We start from the raw sequence: 20,218 nt of genomic DNA on the forward strand, positions 1-20,218 counted from the left end.
TGTGTTCTTTGTTATCTAATGCTGCCTTGTCACAAAAACATAATGGCTTAAAATAGCAATCAACCTTTTTTATCTGTCACTGTCACTCTTGGCCAGGTATTTGGGAAGGACCCGATGGGGGCATTTCTCACTTAAGATCTCTCATAGACTATCAGTCAGGTGTTGGTCAGGCCCCAGTCTCATCTGAAGGCTGGACCGGGGCTGGGTGACTCACTCCCAGGGCAGTGCCCTCACACAACTTGCAGGTTGTTGCTCAGACCCTCCTTGCATGGCTTTCTTCAAGGGGCTGGTTGAGTATCTTTGCTGCATGTGGCTGCTTCCCCTGGTGAGCCACCCAGGAGACCTAGGCAGAAGCCACAATGCTTTTTATGACCCAGCTTTGATGGCCTCACTCCACACCCTGTACCACATTCTGTTGGTCATGCAGGGCCAGTCCTGCTTCACAGTGGGAGGCTGGAAGCTCCCTCTCCCTCTACTCTCCCCATATATATCCATTCATTCAACACATGTTTATTTAGCCTCTACTATATATTAAGTATTAAAGTTTGGTACTGAGGATGTAACAGTGAATAAGTCATGACCCTGTACTCAAGGAGCTCACTGCTTGGGGGGCACCATTTGACCACAGTGTGTTAAGGGTTATGGTTGGGTACACATGAGGACCCAGAGGAGACACATATAAGTTGATCTGGGCGTTCACCAGGACCTGAGGGACCAACATGAGTTACTTGGGCAAAGATGAAATAGAAGGTGCCCCAGGAGAAGAAATTGTCTGGGCAAGAGGCAGGAGTCATGTGTAAATATGAAGTGTTTAGGGAACTACAAGAGTTTGACCTGATCAAGCCAAGAGACACATGTAGGGAAATGGTGGGAGATGTGGTAAAGGTCAGCCGGGGCAGACCCTATGAAAGACTGAGCTGGATAGGGATAGCACAGGATCTATGTTTTGGAAAGATCACTCCATCACAGGTGGAGGGTGGATTAGAGACAAACCAAATGGAGGTTTGTAGGTTTGTAGGTCTGTAGCAAGAATCTAGGCCAGAGCTGATGTGAGCTCAAACCAAAGCAGTGGGAGTGGCTTGGTGTTGAAGGGTGGTGAACTTGAGAGGTGCTAATGGACAGAATCCCTGAGAGCAGGAATGATTGGACGTGAGGGTGAGTGGGTAGCCAGAGTCAGGACGGCAGCTAGCCTTGGACTTGTGGGCCTGGGTGGATCAAGATGGGGAGGTAGACTGTGCTGGCTGACAGCAAAAAGTATGATTTAAAATTCACATATACTTTGTTGTCTGTAGAATGAATAGTATTTTCTATTTCGGCAAAACCACTTTGTTTCTATTTTTAGATAATTGCTTTTCTCAATGTTGAAGAAGTGAGTAATTTAAATAAAGATATTTACACTTTAAGGTTTTCTTAGTACTTCCAAACAGAGACATATGTGTAAATGCTAAACAGAAGTTTCAAATCAAACCTTCTTGCCTTTCCAGTGCTCATTGTTGGGGGGACTCACCAGGGTGTTTGCCTTCCCATCCCACCCCAAACAGAGGAGCTTTCTGGATTCTAGACTAAATGTAAACATGTTACTTAGGTCATGGGATTAGAAAATAAAAATGTGAGATACCCAGTTAAATTTGAATTTCAGGTAAATAATGAGTGCTTTTTTTTTTTTTTATAAGTATGCCCTGTGTGATATGCGGGAAATTCAAATTTAATTGGGCATTCTCAATTTTATCTGACAACCCTACATGTGGGACATTTCTTTCAATGACTCCTGGACATTTCTTGCAACTAAAAATCCCAATGGAAATGGCAGCTAGCATAGTGCTGGACATATTGCAAGTTCTTAAATAATTATTAGGAGTTTTGAGAAAATGATTTCCTGTTTTTAGATAGGACAGTTCAGCTGCTTCTATCACTTGAACTCAACTACACCCTTTATGACCAACAAGAAGACACGTTGACACATTTTAAGCCCTCCCAAGGGGCCCTGCCTCATGGCGGCTTCAATACCTATAAATTATTTTTGCCCCCTCAGGCACAAGCCTGAGTAAACAGATGAGACTCATTCTTTGCCTGAATGTCAACAAAGCTGGGGGCTCTGTTGGCCACGGCCAACCCCTAGCAAGGCAAGAGTTCTCTGTGGGAACGCTCAAGTGGCAACCCCAGGATTTTTTACTTGGGCTCAAGATGTCTTGAAGGAAGTGAGGACATGAAGACCACATGGAGCCTTGTGGGTTAGAATTGGCTTCCTGAAGTGCACTTTGAAGTACGCTAAATGCTCGTGGTCCATTAGCAAGAGCCACTATGTCCTGATAGCTGGCTTAAGCTGTCCTCTGGACCCCGAAATGAGCACATTACGGTGTTCTGGCAATCGTGAAGATGGCCCAGTTCGCCCTCAAACTCTTGCCTATCCCCAAATGCCAGCAGGCCCCCTTCTGAGGAATGGCTGGTAGAGATTGCTTTGGAGCAGAGCAAAACAGGGAAGCTTGAGCCCATGACCTTGCCTTCCTTTCTTAAATCCTTTCTTAAATCAATTGAAGAGAATTGTTTCAAAAGGCACAAGGTGACTGTTCCATGACCCCAACCAGATGCCCTTGCAGCAGCATTGTCTTGTGTTTAGACCCCTGCCACCCAGTAGTGCGATCCATGGACCAGCCTCACCTAAGAGCTTCTTAGAAATGCAGAGCCCCAGGCCCCACCTCAGACTTGCTGAATCTGACCTCGCATTTTAACGAAATCTGCATGAACACAGTGAAATTTGTTTAGGTTTATTTAATTGTGATTGATCGTCCGAGGGGGAGCGCCAGGGCACCTATTTCTCCACACTCTCTGCAGTGGCCGTCCAGAATGCCACATCTGTGGGGGACCCTCGGTACCTAGGGACAGCACAGGCCCATGTGTACAAAGGCTCTACCTTAGGCATCTATGGACAATGTCTCTGGCCAATCGAGGCCCTAGCCAAGCAGGCCTGGCCATCCCAGCAGTAGTTCAAGCTCCTCGTTTTATAAATGAGAAAATGGTGGCCAAGAGGGGCAAGTCACCAGCCAAAGGTCAAATAGCTCTCTGACTATTTGTCCAAAGGTCAAATAACAGTGGCAGATCAGAGGCCAGAAACCAGGTTTTCTGACTCCCATTCCAATTTTCTTGACACTTTATCTGGAAAAACGGAAGTAACAAGAATGCTGTATCATCTTGGTGCCATCAACGGGCCTCTGACGGGGCACTGAACCAAGAACAGAGCCTCCATGGTGTGCTTCGTGTGCTATTCAGAGAAAATAAACATAACACTTTAGCCCAAAGGCTCCTGCTTAGGCCACTGTTGACCAAGCAAAGGTCCACACTTGAACGTGAAATAGCAAAGTTAGGGGAGTGTACAGGAGTTTCTACAACAACCTTGTTCTTGCAAAGGGCATTGAAGAGTCATCTTGTATTCGAGACAGTGCAAGTGTCAGCCATTCTTCCATAAAGCGGAGACGCACCTGTAAAGAGAATTAGCTGCCCATAATTTTCTGCATAAGGATGACCTTGTAGATTTGAGTTTCCTGCAATTGGGAATAACGTAGGACTGAAAGGGAAGAGGAAAGAGAGAATTTGGAGTGGGAGTAAATAGTCCCAGGGCCGGGACGATTTCTCGCAGCCCCTTGTCTCTCAGCAGACAATGTGCTGGGGCTCACATGGCGGCCGTAGAGACAGGCGGGCCTGTGCCTTTCGGCACCCAGCCTGGAGCTCGGCCATGAGGCCTATCTGAACGGGCGACTTCGAGGAAGATTCAAAACTGCCTTGGAACTGGTCAGACAAGCGTTAGCGCCTGGAAAGCCGCTCACTGCTGTTGACGCTCAACTGCACAGCTCACGTCTTCGTGCTCGGGTGGCCAGCAGGGCAAACCCTGGGAGCAGGTGGATGGCGCTGCCATGGTGTCTGGGCCTCCCTCTTCACTCACCCTCATTGTAAGGGTCTTCTCCCCTGCCCTCCCATCCCCCCAGCGCACCTGTCAGCTGAAGAGACTGCTGCGGCTTCTCTCCCCCTTCGTGAGACTCAGAAGGGCTTCCTCTCCTCCCTTCGAAATGGAGGAGTAAGGCCCATCTTGGGGTTTCTTTGCAAAGTGGGCAGCCCTTTCAGAGCCCTTGGGAAAGCTCCCGGTAGAGGATTCAAGGCAGGATGGAGGAGTACATGTGCTTCTGGGCTTAGGAGGTTGTCTTTGGCCTGAGCCTTTGAGAGATCGAGCAGACGTTTCCCTGGAGTCATGGAAACTAAATGTGTCATGCTTTGCCTATGAAAACTATTGGCCAAACTGAAGAAAGTTACAAACTGGCCAGACCTTGCTGGGAACCGATGTGCTAAATCTTGCCTGAGGACTTTATTCTGTTAGCATGAAAGAGCACCGTCTGAATGTGGTGTCCTATATAGTATCACTGATCAACCCGGCACCATCATAACCCCATTGAGGACACGCTAGAAGGGGATAGGGCCAGGTCCTGGGCTTGGGATCTGTTAGGTTTCCTGAAGCTCCAGCGCTGAGGTCCACATGCTTTGTCTACTCATTCACCCTCACGCAGGTACCAGGCTCCAGAGAAGCACGCATTTATGAATACATGAATTTATAACTATATATCGATCAACTATACAAATGCAGTATTAGGGACTTTGAACATTCCAATGTTGTATAGATAGTAATGTCAGGAGTTTATCATCTGTTTGTAGGGGGAAGAAGCACATTAAATAACAGGTAAGCACATAGAGCACTGGTTAACAAGTCAAGTTGTGGGTTACAGGCTATAATTATGGCATTTGGGTCAGTTCTGTGCATGATACACATCATCTAAATCAGGGGTCAGAAAACCTGTGTGTGTGTGTGTGTGTGTGTGTGTGTGTGTGTGTATGTGTGTGTGTGTGTGTGAAGGACCAGATAGTAAATATTTTAGGCTCTGCAGGTGAACAGTCTGGGTCACAACTACTCAATTCTGCTGTCCTGGTGCAAAAGCAGCCATAGATGACCCATAAAAGAATGAATGAAGGGGAGTAAGTCGGAGGGGGAGACGAACCATGAGAGACGATGGACTCTGAAAAACAAACTGAGGGTTCTAGAGGGGAGGGGGTGGGGGGATGGGTCAGCCTGGTGATGGGTATTAAAGAGGGCACGTTCTGCGTGGAGCACTGGGTGTTATGCACAAACAATGAATCATGGAACGCTACATCAAGAACTAATGATGTAATGTATGGTGACTACCATAACAATAAAAAAATTAAAAAAAAGAATGCTTGTGGTCATGTTCCAATAAAACTTTATTTAAAAAACAGGCAGCAAATTGAATTTTGGCCCAGGGAGGGTTGCCAGACTTAGCAAATAAAAATCCAGCATGCCCGGTTGAGTTTGAATTTCAGATAAACAATGAATACATTTTTTTAGTGTGTCCTGAATATTGTTTTAGATATACTTATGCTGGGCATTTTGTATTTTATCTGGTCACCTTGCAGTTTGCAGATCCCAGGTTTGAATCTGGATATTTGAGTCAGTTAAAACTTTTGGCCTTCAATCATACGATTTCAAACTTGGGGGAGATCAAAGAGATTTCTCAGATGGGAAAACGGGGTGCCAGGGATGGGAAGAGATTTGCCCAAAGTCACACAGCGGGTTGGGACAGCTGGCCCTGGGGCCAGGTGCGCGACTCCCAGTCTGACCTGCTCCCTGCCCTGGAGGAGCCCCCAGGTCACACACCAGCTCGGGCTGGGCAGCTGCTGCATGTCCTATTGGGAATTGTCCCTGGCAACCCTACTGCCCTCATAAAAGAAGACCTTCGAGAGTGGGTCTTCCTGGCAACACTGTGTGAGTCAGCGCATTTGTCCCTTGATATTCTCAAGGATAAAAGTAGGTTATTTGTTGGTAACGGGCCAGATGCTCATCCTTTCATCATTTGGTGGCACAGTTCCCAGAGAATTACAGATGAGGGGAAATAGGCCCGACACTACTGACTTTTAATATATGTATTTAACCTCTTATATATAAATATACAAATGCATATATATATAAAATTTAAACATATTTAACTTAACGTATATATATGTGTGAAGTACTAGATATATAAAGTTTACACCAGTTTAGATCCTCAGGTACTGTCACGGTGCAGAACACTTACTGGGGCTACAGGTAGCCTTTTGCTTAAATCTGTACGAACATGTGACCTAGGACATGTGCCCCGTGGGCTTTAATATAGAATCCTGGGTTCTAATCCCAGCTCCAGCATTTACTAGCTGCCTGAACGTTCTTAGAACGTCTGCGTCATCTTCTGTAACACTGGATTCATGACACGTTCCTCACGAATGTGTGGACACTTCCTAGCACACAATTTGGCACATGCATTGACTATGTGTCTCCTTGCTTTTCCTTTTGTGTGCCTGGCAGAGCTGGATCGGCTCACGGGCACCTTACCTCCCCCAGCAGGTGGTATTTTGTGCAGTTTTGTTCAAGAGGAATCTTGTCTGTGACGACACTGGGGACCCACAGCTGGAATTCTGTGTGACTCACCTGTGTCAGAAGCAGCAAATCCGGCTGAGGGTGGGGAAGCAGACCCTGAGTGGGGGGTTGGAGGAAAGGAGTTTGGGCTCAGTAAACACCTCCAGGGGCTGTCGCCATGCACGGGGCTCCCTGCATCTTACCTTCTTTCTGATGAAGGAAACATCCAGAAACATGAAGCGATCGGGGCAGAATCGTGGGTAGTTGATATGTTACAGAAATACACCTCTACGTTTTCTTTCATCTTCAATATTCAAACCTAGGCCTCTGGATTTTCCTTGAAGACTTGAAGCTGGGGCTTGTGTGAGCGGCAAGAATACCGCGTTTTCTGACATGGGTGATCGTGGGCTGTCAGCGTCTCAGGGCCCCTGCGTATAGATGCACTTCTTCTGTCCTTGTTCAAAAACAATTTCCAGGGCTTTGTCTGCTCAGGAGATGGCAACTCTGGGGAATGCAAAATATTTGGACCTCCTTGTTTGGTTTTCTGCTTTTTGCCCATTCCTCTCTGTCTCTGACATTCTTTCAAGGATAAAGGGCACATTACCAGCTCTTCGCAGATAATGACAATTAGGGGTAATTCGTGAGCTAGATTTGCCAGTCGCCTTCATTACTTTGGAACTGACGGTTTGCCTTTCATTCTTTAAAACAGCGCTTAACGTAAAGCCGCCCGTCCTGCCGGATGTGGGGATTTTCTGAATTACAGATTCATCTTTTAAATAGTGAGCCGTCAGAGGAGAGTGAGTCTCCCCGTGATTCAGACGTTTCGACAATTTGTTTCCAGAAGTAAATTACAGCCACACCCGTGATCTTTCAATAACTTCGGCCTAGCACAGAGATGAACCACAGAACGGCCAGAAATGGGATGTGAAGGGCAGGGACACGGTGTGTTCTGGTCATAACTGACCGGCTAACTGACGGACTCACCGCCGATTTATTTATTTGCTGTTTGATAACTGGGAGGGCATGCAAAGAGGGTGAGTGATCAGGGTCCAGAGACCCTCCCAGCTCCCACCCTGCAGTGGCCCCAGCATCTCTCCCGGGCTCTCAAGTTCCCAGAATGTGCTTTTCTTTCGATGATTCTGGGCGAGGGAGCGGCAGGCCGGCTTCAGCGGCTCTAGCATCTGGCTTCGGGGCCTCGCGGGCCACATGCCGTAAGCTTTTATTTTATTGCCTATGTAATTGGCTCCAAGTTCATGTTAATTGGGTGGAATCTTACGTTTCAGGCTGTTTTGGTGCTGAGCAGTCTCAGACTTAAGCACAGTTAATTCTCCTCCGAGGCCCCTGATCACTGACGACATGAGATCAAATAACCGACTAATTAACACCGACGTCCGCGTCCCGTTGAAGTAGTCATTGTTCCTGCCCCCTGGAGGAAGTCGTTCTCTGAGCTTGCCTTCCCTGGGGAATGTTTTTCCTCCTCAGATCACGGGAGTGAGAAAATGTACCTGTGAGACTCCCTTTTCCTTTCTACGTCAAAGGAAATCGTTCTCCCTGAAGATCTGGGGCCCTCAGCTCGGCATCCCACGGACACACAGGCTTGCAGGGTCCCGCTACGTACAGCTCCGCGCGCCCCTGCTGGACGGTACCGTGTTAACGGGCGCGAAGGCGCCCAGGAGAACGGCCAGTACTCCTGCGTCATGTGGAACCCCCAGTGCTTCAGACAAAGATCTCCTGAGGGCTTGGGGTGTGTGTGCGAGTGTGTGCCCACCGTTCACATATGTGTGGGCTGCTGCGGACACAGAGGGGCTGTGTGGAGTCTCATGGATCCGCGCGCTCGCGTGCATATGGATCTGTAGCAGACAGGAGCGGGCCAGCGGCCGCTGTCTACCGGCAGGATCAGCTAATTACCAGTACCCCCTCTTACCGCGTTCCGAGAAAACATCCCTTTGAGGTAGAAAGACACAGTTTTGTGGCTATTTCTCTCTGTGAAGGGCCTGACACATTAAAACGTTCATCCTTCGGAAGGAGGCTTTTTCTTTCGCTATTCACTCGCTTTCAATTAACCCTGGCTGGCCTCAACGGCCCACTGAGTGCAGTGCCAATAGAGCAAATGTTGGCCTCGGACCGTAACTGGAGACCGCCCACGTTTAAGGCTCGGGGCATACATACCGGAGAGGCGAGCTTTGGGCTTCACCAGCCGTCTCGCTGGGGCTGGGGGCAGACCGTAGCAGAGAGGGAGATGAGCGGATGGCCTCCAGGTTTGTCGGCTGAGAGCAGACGGAGGAGGAGGAGGTTATAGGATGCGGGACCCCCCCCCCCCCCACCGCCTGACCGCGGACAGGGACCAGCTCCCTCTGCTGTCCTCCCCGGGACACCGGCTCCAAGGTAGGCCAGAAACCTCCCTGCGGTCAGAGGACCTGACACGTTCAATCCTTTGGGCCACCTTCTTCAGGGCACAGAGGGGTCAGGAGTGGGCTGGGCAGCACACTGCTGTTGTCACGAGGGTGTGTCTTCCTCCCAAACTGCTTCCCGGCGGGAGCAGCGGGCGGCCCGGAGTCAACGGCCGCCCTCCTCACGGCCCAGTGAGGCCCCGGTGGCGTCCTGCTAGGGTGGGCAGGAGCCGGACCTCGTCCCCTGGCTCGCATGCCGGTCCGGCTGGCCATCTCTCTGGGGGACCGTGACTAGATCTGCTGTGACGTGTCCGTGTATTTCATGATTTAACTTACTGAGGACGTTTTTATTCCCACGTTCCAGCCTCATTAACTGAATAAGTGACGTGGTTTTTGGGTAAATTTTAAAAAGTATACCCTTAATGTCTGTTATTAATGGTCAGAACACAGAGAAAAGGTGAAGAAAATCCACAAACCTAGCATCGAGAGAAAACCATGAGTAAATAATATTTTAAGTTGCATGAAATTAAACACAGGACCTTCAAAGACCTACTGTCCTCTTCCGAATGCCCTCATCTTCTTGTCAAAAATGCAAATAACGCCCTCCTCACTCAGGCCGTCATCAATATATATGTTCCATGTAAGAACCCTACTCCTTTACCAAATCAAAGCAGTGACTTATTTTGTGTCCTGGAGTAGCAGCACGTTACAACTGCTTCCGATTTTCTTAATCACCCTGTTCAACTCCCACTGTGGCTCCTGGGAGAAAACTGAGCATTTCAATTGGGAAACAAATTGCTTTCAAGTAACTCAGTTTTTCACACAGACAGGTTGCTCCCTGCTATATATGTGCCGAGTGTGGGCTCTGATCATCGCTCTTGCTACCTCCTTGCCAGTCTAAGGAATGAGTCTCTGTAAAGCTCCTGGACTTGGAGAAGTCAAGTAAAATGTCTGGGTTACAACACGAGGAGCAAACTACTGAAAAATAAATGTTCTGTTACACAAACATGAAGTTGAAGGTTTGCTTTAGCTTTATGAGGAAATCTATTTCTTCCGATAATGTTTGAGCGATGAAAGCAATACATGCTTGGAAAAGCAATAACCGTCTTAAATTCACACCCTTAAAGAAAAGCACCTGGGAAACACACAACAGAAGGAGAGGGGCAGTCCAGCTTCTGCAAGATGGCACCAACATCCCCCGCAAGCGCCTCCCTACCCGCCCCCCGCCCCAGACACGGACGCACGTCTGTGGAAAGATGCCATTTCTCGGAACAAATTCATGATGAAATTAAATAGTTTCTTAAGTTTGCAATTCATTGGCATCAACAACTAGTGAGTGGGTGGTGGTAGACTTTAAAAACCAGAAGAATGTGTCTGCCTTCGCCCCACATGCTCGCTTGTCGTATCCACAGGAGGTGGAGGAGGCTGAGGGCCCTCCTTGACTTTGGGGTCTTCCTTGGCCAAGGACATATATCCTTGACCCAGATAAGCAGAGCTGATGGGACACCAGTCTGTTTTCTTCACATACCGCCTTGAAAAGATCATTATGTGAGCTCTCCAGAAATGTGATATTCTAGAACTTCCCAGTGGGCCTCCTTGGGTTGGGTACCTTGACCTTGTCCCCTCTGTGCTGTAGTGCTCCACATATAATCCACTGCCCCCGACATGACTGGTGTCAGAATAAGCAGGTGTCTGACAAGTTCCCGAAACATTCCAGAAGGATTCCTTTGGTTTCTCCTGCAGGAACACACACACACCGTTTTCCAAAGATTAACAGTAAAAGCATAGCCAAAAGAAATTTCTGCTTACTTGAAGTTTAATTTCCTATTCTCTCACCATTTCACGTGAAGATTTTAAAATAAAGCATGTCTTGTCATACACTAATATTCACAATAATGTCACTTTGGAAGAGAAGTGTTGGAGAAAAGTCACCCCAGTCTCAAAAACAACCTTTTAAGAGGGCAGGTGTTCCCTCCCACTCTCTGCAGAGGTTACGTTTAGGGCCCAGACAATTTCCTCACTTGCATTACTAACACGCCCCTGTTTCCGCATGGAATTTGTAAGCACATAGTAGTCCATCGAAAGGATGTGGCAGAGTTTACTCTCGGTTAATTGAGTAGTTATTTTTGTTCTTACTGTACACGAGATGGCTTTTAGCTCTAAAGAACTGGCCCTTATGTAATGGCCTGGCAGCCCCTCTCATCTCCGTTCCCTGCCCGCACAGCGAATGGCCACCGCCCAGCCCACGCCTCCGCACGCCCGCCTTCAGCTCCAGCCCAGCGGACAGCTCCCTGCTCGGCGGGGTCAGCCCCTCGGCTGGCTCCGGTGTGGGGCCTGCTGTTGGGTCCTGCCTGGGCTTCCAGCACCTGGCCCGTGTGCTGTGCGGCCCGCGCTCGGTGACCGCCTCCTCCTCTTGCCCCCGGGGACTGTTTCCCGCCAGAAACTCGTCACCCAGCTGGGTTTTCTGCCTCTGTCTTTGGGATGAGCCCCAGGGTCCAAGGCGTAGCTAGAGCTGAAGTTCTGCCTCGTGCCTGCTGTAGGTTGGATCATGTGCCCCCAGAAGGTACGTCCAAGCTGTGACTGCGACAGATGTAATTAGGATGAGGTCATGCTGGAGTGGGGCCCTGAGCCAGTGTGACTGTCCTTCTGGTAAGGGGAGGGGACACAGAGACAGACGCACACAGGGAGACGCCACCTGAGGTTGGAGGCAGAGACGGGACGGATGGGTCTACAAGCCAAGGGCACCGAGGGTGGCCAGCAGTCAGAAGCTGGAGGAGGTGGAAGGATCCTGCCCCGGAGCCTTCACGGGAGGCAGCCGCTGCTGACACCAGGACTTTGGATTCTGGTCTCCGGAGCTGTGAGGCAATACATTTCTGCTGCTTTATCTCAGGACACCTGTGCACTGAGCCAGTGGTGGGCTGGTTGCTGCGTCAGCCCCTGCGGTGGGACAGAGACAGGCCCCTCAGACCGCACCCACCCTGCTCAAGCGGCGAAAGCTTTGGCTGATTTCACTTAGCCCCTCGGAGCCTCAATCTCCTCATCTCCCAGATAGGGATGCAGGGCCCACTTCTCCCGTGACTTAAAGGAACAAGGAGGTGGGGCCTGCCACCTTGTGGGGCCCCCAGCACCCAGGCTCCTCGCTGGGTTACATCTCCTCATGACAGACTTGCCTGTCCTGGCCCCTGGGGCTATCACCTGCCTGGACAGAACCCCCCGGGCTCTACAGCTTGATGAGGTGTGGATCTTGGACGTGGCCTTGAGTCCACCTGGACCCAGACCTACCCTTGGCTTCTCCTGCAGAGCATGCGCATCATGTGTCTGACTCCCACGTCCAGCTGGAGCCCCGTCTGCTCCCCCGGCCACAGGCTGAGCCCCAGTGCCCACTCATGTCAGCAGACCCATACCAAGGTCCCAAGGGTTCATCCTCTGGAGCTGGGCTCAGGATGCCTCTCTCAAACCTGCCACAAGTGCGTGGGAGATGGGGCAAGGACAGTCAGCCGTGGTTAGTGGTGGGATCTCACACAAATGAGGAAGGAAGGGGTCTGAGAAGTCTACCTGACTACTCTTCACCCTACAAATGGCAATGGCCAGACCCAGGGAAGGCGGGGCCAGGGGCTGGTCCAGAGGGTCGCTCACCCGGCTACAGAAGGGCTTCCTGGAGGCTCTCTGGTCTGGATCCCACAGCTAATTATCAGAGGGAAAGGTCCCACCCTGTGTGCACATGGAGTCCCTGAGCTATCCAGACCAAAAAGAGTGAAAAGAAAATGAATGTTTTAGAGTTTTCCAAAGCACTTTATGTCGAGATGTTATCAAGCAAAAAGAAGGTTTCCCCATGCTGAGCATCTGAAATGAGCAGCCTAATGGCAGGCATCTGCCAACTTCCCTTTCCCATTTACCATGCAAACGTGCCGACGTGTGGGTGGGATTCACGGGCGTGAGAGGCTGGGTGGATTCCCTCACTGTGCAATCTGGAAACAGTTACTGGGGCAGGTGCAAGGGAAGCTTGATGTGCTGTCCTCCCAGGAGCACGTCCGCTGTCCCTCCAGCCCCACCAGGCCTCCACTGCCCTTGCCCATACCCCTCCTCAGCCTCCTTCCTGCCTGGTGCTGCTGGGATTCTGGATTCTTCCCGGGTGCCTGTCCCCCCAGAACCCGGAGGGAGAGGATGCCTGCAGAGAGATGCTGTAGAGTGCAGCCCAGTGGTGCCCAAACATGGTCTGTGGATTTCCCTGGATGCAGGAGAGGAGAGGCTTGGGTGGGCACATGCGAGAGTCCTTGTCCACAGCACGCATTTAACAGAGGAAGGGTAGTGGAAGGAATGAAGAAAACATGTCCCCCAAATAGAATGCTGCTTTGAAAATCCGGAGAGCGGTGTCTTGCACACAGTTTGCATACACAGGAGGGTATGTTGACAATGGTGATTTTGTTTGTTTTGGGGGGTAGGGAGTGTTTTTTTCCTTTTTGCTTTAATTACATAAATTAAATAGGTTCCTTAATGGGGGAAGAAAAAGTAAAACCTTTCCTTAATGATTCTGTAGGTAATTACTTTGATTTTGCGGAATGAAACTGTCTTGCATTGTTCGAGTTTCTTTCTCCTCCCAAAGGAGCACAGACTTGGTGGGTGTGGTGTGGCTCGTGGGCAACTTGGCCGATGGGAAAGGAGCCTGTGGGAGGCAGGAGGAAGCTGAAGTTCGGGTTAGACAGTCAGGTTTCATAGTAATTCAGGACAAAGTGCCTGGAGAAGTGATTATTGTCAACACAGTTGGTAATGGTCGAACCCGGAAGCCAAACGGAGCGTTCATCCCGGATCCCAGGGGACCACGTGCTCTTCACATGCAGGTGTCTCTGGCTTGTCCCCAGTGGCTTGCTTGGCAGTGGGTCCCTCCACCCCACCCTGCCCTAGGGCCTCAGCTCAGAGCTCGGGACACAGCCCAGGAGGCAGGGACCCGGGGGTTGTGTGTCTCCCCATCCTCTCCTCTGGCTGCCCTGTGCCCTCTGGCAGCCCCGCAGCCCTGGGATGTGGGAGTGACTCCTGCTAGAGACCTTCAAGGCAGGTTTTATGGGCGTAGGGACAGGCAAACTGTCCTCTGGGTGGGGGGCATCCAGCCAGCCCTCGGGGAAAGCTGGGGTGATGCTGCAGGAGGGCAAGCCCCCCCCTTCAGAGCTCTCCCACCTCTTTTCAAAGCTCTCCCCAGGAGAACGCTCTTTTCTTCCTGATGGTATCTGTCTGTTGATGGGCTGTAACTAGGGGGGAGCCTCGCTCTGAGTACCACGCTAACACCCCGGGCACTCAAGGCTGGGGTCAGGTTGGCTGCGACCTGGGGGACGGTTGTTGGGTACAGAAGCCAGAGGTGGGGGTGCAGTGAGGCTTGGGACTGGCCACATTTTGAGTATGGCCAAAGTGACCCTTGCCTCTGGACAGGATATGTGTTGCCTTCCCTCTGAAACTGGCCTGGTGAAGGCGGGCCTTCCCTGTGCTTTCCGTATGAGCATGGCCAGTGCAGAAGAAATGTGCGCTGGAGAACGTGGTTAAGAGCAAGACCCTGGGGCAGGTGTCACCTCTGAAGGCCGGAGGTGGGGCTCCACATGGCCTCACTGTAGACATTCTGGAACAATTGACCTGCCCTCAGCATTCTCCAGGGCCTCGGACAGCCTGCTCTCTGCAGACCAGAGCTCAATGAGGATGTTTTGCTCAAAGCATTTATTTCTGAGAAGGGCACATTTGCGGACATTAATTTTATTTCTCTCTCCTTGAAGGTGGGAGAGAAGAACACTTAGAATCACATGCAGGAACTACATGTATCTCGTGACTTAGGCCCTTGTGTTTGGCACTGCCCATACGGCTGTCCTTGGAGCCGGTTCATGAAATCAGTAAGAAAGCCCAGACTGCACCGTGAACTCGGCCACTTATGGCTGGTAAATGCGGATGACACGTCACAGCCCCCAGGTGAGCCCCATCACAGGACTTGATTCACTGTGACTCAACACTTCTCAGTCTTGACTGTCCCGGCCCTGGAGTGGAGACTGATGATCTCGGAGCAGCCTAGCCACAGGGAAGCTGCTGGAAGGAATTGCCTTCCTCTGATGGCTGTCCAGCTGGACGGACAGGTGCGGACAGGCAGGTGGGTTTCTAGACAATAAGTAAAGAAGTATCAAACACGGACACCTGGCCAGGCCAGTGTTGGTCCTGGAACACCAACGGTTTTGTTCTAGAATGAAAACATGTGGTCTTTGTGTTGAAGAAGGCCTGAGTTCAGTGCAGACCCTAATACTTCTGACCTGAGGAGACCCTTGGTCTGGAAACTCTCAAGGAACTGTCCTGAGACGCAGAAAGCCGGTGGCAGGGGCTGATCAGGGCACCAATTTCCAGCCTCTGAAGTTTAGAGGAGACACACCGGCAGGAGAGAGCTAGTAGGGGCAAACAGGCCATCTCGTGCTCCTGGCTCAGGGGGTGTGCCTTCTGACGTCTGTCTCTGGGCGGAAGGGAGAGGACGTGCCAGAAACAGACACACAGGAGGTGCCACCCGGGCGGCGGGGGCAGCAGGGAGAGCTGTGTGAGGTACACAGCACACAGCAGGCAGGCTGTGACCAGCCCACCCAGTCGTCACGCCCACCCCACGACGGGGGCACGCACAGCCCGCCTCCGCTTGCAGACCCGAAATGCACATGTAGAGTTTGGAATCAGACAGATCTCAGTTCAAGTCCTGTATCTGCTGTGCTGTTTGGGCAAGTTGTTCAACCCCTCATAGTCCCCAGTTTGTCATCTGTGGCACGTGAATTCTGAAGCCCACCTGGGGGTGTTCCTGAGGATAGATAAGAGAACACACACAAAATGCTTAGCACGGTGCTTTGCACAAAGTAATTACTTAATAAAAGCTGTCTGTTGCTCTTAATATTCGTTTTTATTATTTTTATTCACAGGATTGATGCTAAGTTTAAGAGTCCTAAAAGTGACTGTCATTTTACTCTGGACTGGCCCTCACCTGGATGTAGGGGACGGTCTCAGTGACTTTCACAGCCTGTCTGGCATTAGCTGCACTCTCTCCTTGTCCAGGTACTTGGCTCCAATCTTGCCAGGGAAGTCAGAATTAATAAGAGACAGCAGCACATTCTCCCTCTGAGTATTAATGGTTTTGAGAAAGGGTTGAACCATTCTTGCATTTAATAATTAGATAGGACACATTCATTTATATTTCAAGGAAACTCCAAGTCCTCTCTCCGTAATTAAGATGATGGTGTTGCAAGGGAGATGGGACCCGCAGGTAGGACAGGCTCCCTCACAAAGGTGCGCAGCCAGGCAGGGCACCTGCTTGCCGGAGAAGCTCTGCTCCCCGCTCTCTGCAACAGCCCATAATTAGCACCTGATTTATTTCTCCGAGTTCTCATTTCCAGCCTAATAGATTTTACCCGTTATTAGTTTCAGCCACACTTCCAGCCAGCTGGGGTTGGATGTGTCATTTCGCTTTTGTATCCATGATGATGCCCGAGAGCTGGGGTCTTACTCCGATTGGATGACATTTAGAGGGTGAGTCTGTTTCCCCAGCTCCTGGAGCCGGTCCGGTTATGGGCACTATGTTGAGTGCTGACCCGTGCGGTTGATTTGGACGCCACTAACCAGCTCTTGCAAAGAACTCGAAATCTCAGTGGCTTGCCACAATGGAAATTTATTATTTTTCCAGCTTTGTCAAGATAAATTGACAATTAAAAATTATCTAGAGACAGCAGCCTGAGCGAGCAGGGGTCTGGTCTTGCTAAGGGAGAGTATTTCCTTAGGGGAGAAGAACCTCTTTAGGTGCTTAGAGACTTGTAGAATGTTAATGTAGACTTCAAATGTTATGAGTGGAGTGCATAGGGAAAGGGCAAACTCTTTCTGGAGTCAGAGAAAAAGTAACTTCAAAACGGCAGAGCTTTGGTACTCAGGCTCAAAAAAAATTGTATATATATTGAAGGTGCACAACGTGATGGTTTGATATGTGTATTCAATATGTACCACAAAAAACTGATTCACATAGCCATCACCTCATTTTGTTGCCATTGTTTCTTTGTCTCTTTTCTTTTCTTTTCTTTTGGTGGTAAGAATTAAACTCTGGGATCGAGCCCCGCATCGGGCCCCCTGCTCAGCCAGGATCCTGCTTCTCCCTCTCCCGCTCCCCCCTGCTTGTGTTCCCTCTCTAGCTGTCTCTCTCTGTGTCAAATAAATAAATAATCTTAAAAAAAAAAGAATTAAACTCTGCCCTCTCTGCAGATTTCAAGGACATAATACAATGTTAACTGTAGCCACCTTGTTGTACATTTGATCCTGGGGAACTTATTCATTCTGCGTAATTGAAACTTTGTATTCTTTGACCAACATCTCCCCACAATGGAAATTTATTGCATGGGTGGATGGATGGATGGATAAAACAGTTTCACTGTGGAAAATTTAGCAAATTAAAATTAAATTAAAACAAAAGGAATCAAATAAGAAGAAAGTAAAATCAACCTGTAATCCATGACTAAGAAACAGATTGGATAATGCACATTGTAGGAATTCTATTTGTAAATGAGATCCCAGTGCAATCTTGTGATTTCATCTTCTCACATTTCTCATGTTATCAAGTGTTCTAAATCATTGTAAGTCTCATGTTATCAACTCTTCTAGATCATTGTAAATCTCATCAAGTGTTCTAGATCATTGTGAATCTCATATTACCAAGTGTTTTACATCATTGTAAAGCCTTCTTAGCGTGCAGCGTGTGTGATAGTTTACTTTTCCCACTGTTGAGTACTGAAGGATGTTCAGTGTCCTGCTATTGTTAACAATATTGCACGGAACATCTCTGTCACTGTAACTCTATTTATTTATGATCCAGCATGAGTTTCTACAAGAGGAGCTGTTGAGCCATTGCATACGAATATTTTAAGTATTTTATACATATTGTCCGTTGGCCTCCAGGTTGTGAATAAAAATTACTCACCTATTTCTCCCCATCCTTCCCAGCGCTGGGATTTTATATTTCTACAATTCTCTGCCAACATTGCCAGCGAACTTTGCTCCCTGTGGCCACGTAGTATTTCACTACACTGGGGAAGCACAATTCCTTCACTCTTCCAGTGCACTGGAGTATTTAGGACAGCAGGTAGAGAGATACTCACCATCCACATGCACAGTAGCACGACACTTGCTGCGACCGCCAGGCTCCTTGATCCCGTGGGGCTTTCCAGGCGTTTGCTCGGGGCTGTGGGGACGGCCGCCAAGAGCAGAGAGAGCCTGGGTGGGGATCCTAGTTCACTGCCCACCAGCTGGCCTCGGCAACTTGTCTGTGAAATGGGACGACAGCGCCGTGAGATGGTGCGTGTGAAACGCTTAGCGCAGCCCCTCCTTCCCCGGAGCGAGGGCTCAGGGCCACTCTCTCGGTGCCACAGAAACTGAGCAAAGGCCCCTCTTACCTCAGTTTCCCAAGCTGTCTTGGCACTTGCAGTGGGCAAGTTAGCGTGTGCCTGTGGGGTCTGCCCTCACAGAATGCCCGTGGTGCCCTCCACAGACACGAGCAGGGGCAGAGAGGAGGGGTCCGTGGGGGCCAGGGGGGTCAGGCAAGGCTTCTGGTGGGGAGACACAGGGAGGGGAAGGCTGGCCGCATCAAGGAGGATGGCTTTGCTGGCTTAGACAGTGACCGTTAGGACAGACAGACAGTCGCTGATCCTTCGGGGGGACTGGGCTTCGCAGAGGGGCTGGGCAGGAGGAGTTACAGACCCCTGCGCTCAGTTTTGGAGCCATTACCCTTAGATACTCCTGTTTCTCTACTTGCCCCATCGAGTTTTTCAAACGATTTCTTCTGGGGCTTCTCCTGCCAGTCTGTCCCTGCAGCCTTCCCGGGCTCTGTCCCATGACGCTGGGTTTCCAGGGCCACCACAAGGCCCAGTGCAGCTGAGAGCCAGGAGAAATCGCCCCTTCCATAAAGCAACGCATGCTTTGTGCCAGGATCTCAGCTCCATTTACTTATTGAAGAAGAGCCATTTCCAGGAACCATAGAAGAAATGATGCGAATTTTTTTTAATAAGAAAACATCACGCAAGGAGAGAAGTTCTGCTCTTCATGAATGATCCTGTTCTCTAGGTCCTGCATTTAGGCGGCTTTGAGACCCAGTTCCCAATGCTCAGCCGGTCAAGTGAGGCCCGGGCCCCACATGGCCCGGCCCTCCCAAGCTCCGATGACCCGAGGTCCTCCTGCCTCACAGACAAACTTCCAGCATAGGAGTGCTTCCTTATCAACATCCCATCTGGGTTACAAATGACCTGGGGAGTGTGGATGGGGACAAAGAAGTAGCTCAGGGAACATGCCTGAATCCCACACACAGTAGGGAGAAAATGCAGACTCAGAACCAGGCCTTCTGATTGCAGATGCCCTCTGTCATCCACCAGCTGTGTCCTGGGAGGTGCCATTCATTGCGGGATGGCTGGGTTCATAGGACTTTCAGTGGAACCGGGACACAGCTCACTGAAGATGAGCACACCCTCCCCGCCTGGGAGGCCTGCATGATTCCAGAATCATGCTGTGCACACAGTGTGCATAGGTCTGTTCCCTGGACACAGGGGTCACCCCAGGGCCCCTAAGCCCCGGCCTTTGGGCTCAGGAGGCTCGTCCCCCTGGATCTGTTGGCCAAGCCCTGCCACAAAGCCGGCTGCAGGGGGAAGCAAACCCCCACAGCAGGACACAGGTCTGTGACCATCTGTGATGGCTTCCCAAGGCTCGAAGTGCCCCTGGAGAACGTGAGCCCAGAGCCACTGGACAGAGACGGCACCCCCGACACCTAGCATGTTGTCCACCCTCAGCACAACCAGGACTTCCATTCCTGAGGGTGACATGGGGTGACAGGTGGTGGGAGCTGAGGAAAGGTATCCGAGAGGGCCAGTCAGGGGCTGGGAGCAGGGACGATTGGTTCCGTGAATGCCTGAGTGACCGCGGTGCAGGCGCCTTTCCTGCTCCTCATGCCCCAGCCTCCCCGGGATGGCCCTGTGCCGGGCCACTGCCTGTGTCTGAGGAAGCCTGGAGCTGCCCCGGGGAACCCCCCGTCTCCCCCGGAGTTTCCCCAGCAGCCCCCCTACCGCCCCTGGGCCTCACACTCCCGGGAAATCCCAGCATGCCAGGCCCTTTGAAGTTGGAGCCCCCGCCAGGCCTGCAGGGCTCCCCACATCGGCTTCAAAGGCGGGAGAAACAGCCACTCAGGGCAGTGGGCACGCAGGCTGATGGGTGTGGGCGGAGGGGTGAGGGCGAGAGCTCCCAGGCTCGGGAACCTCGGGGAACCTCAGGGAACCTCGGGGAACCTGACACAGCAGTGTCCTCCTGCCCCCCACTGAGCCCTGTAGAACCTGCCCATTTGTCTGGCTGTTTGTGGAGCACC

This window comes from Zalophus californianus, chromosome 12 (assembly GCF_009762305.2).
Source record: "Zalophus californianus isolate mZalCal1 chromosome 12, mZalCal1.pri.v2, whole genome shotgun sequence".
NCBI classification, from domain to species: Eukaryota; Metazoa; Chordata; class Mammalia; order Carnivora; family Otariidae; genus Zalophus; species Zalophus californianus.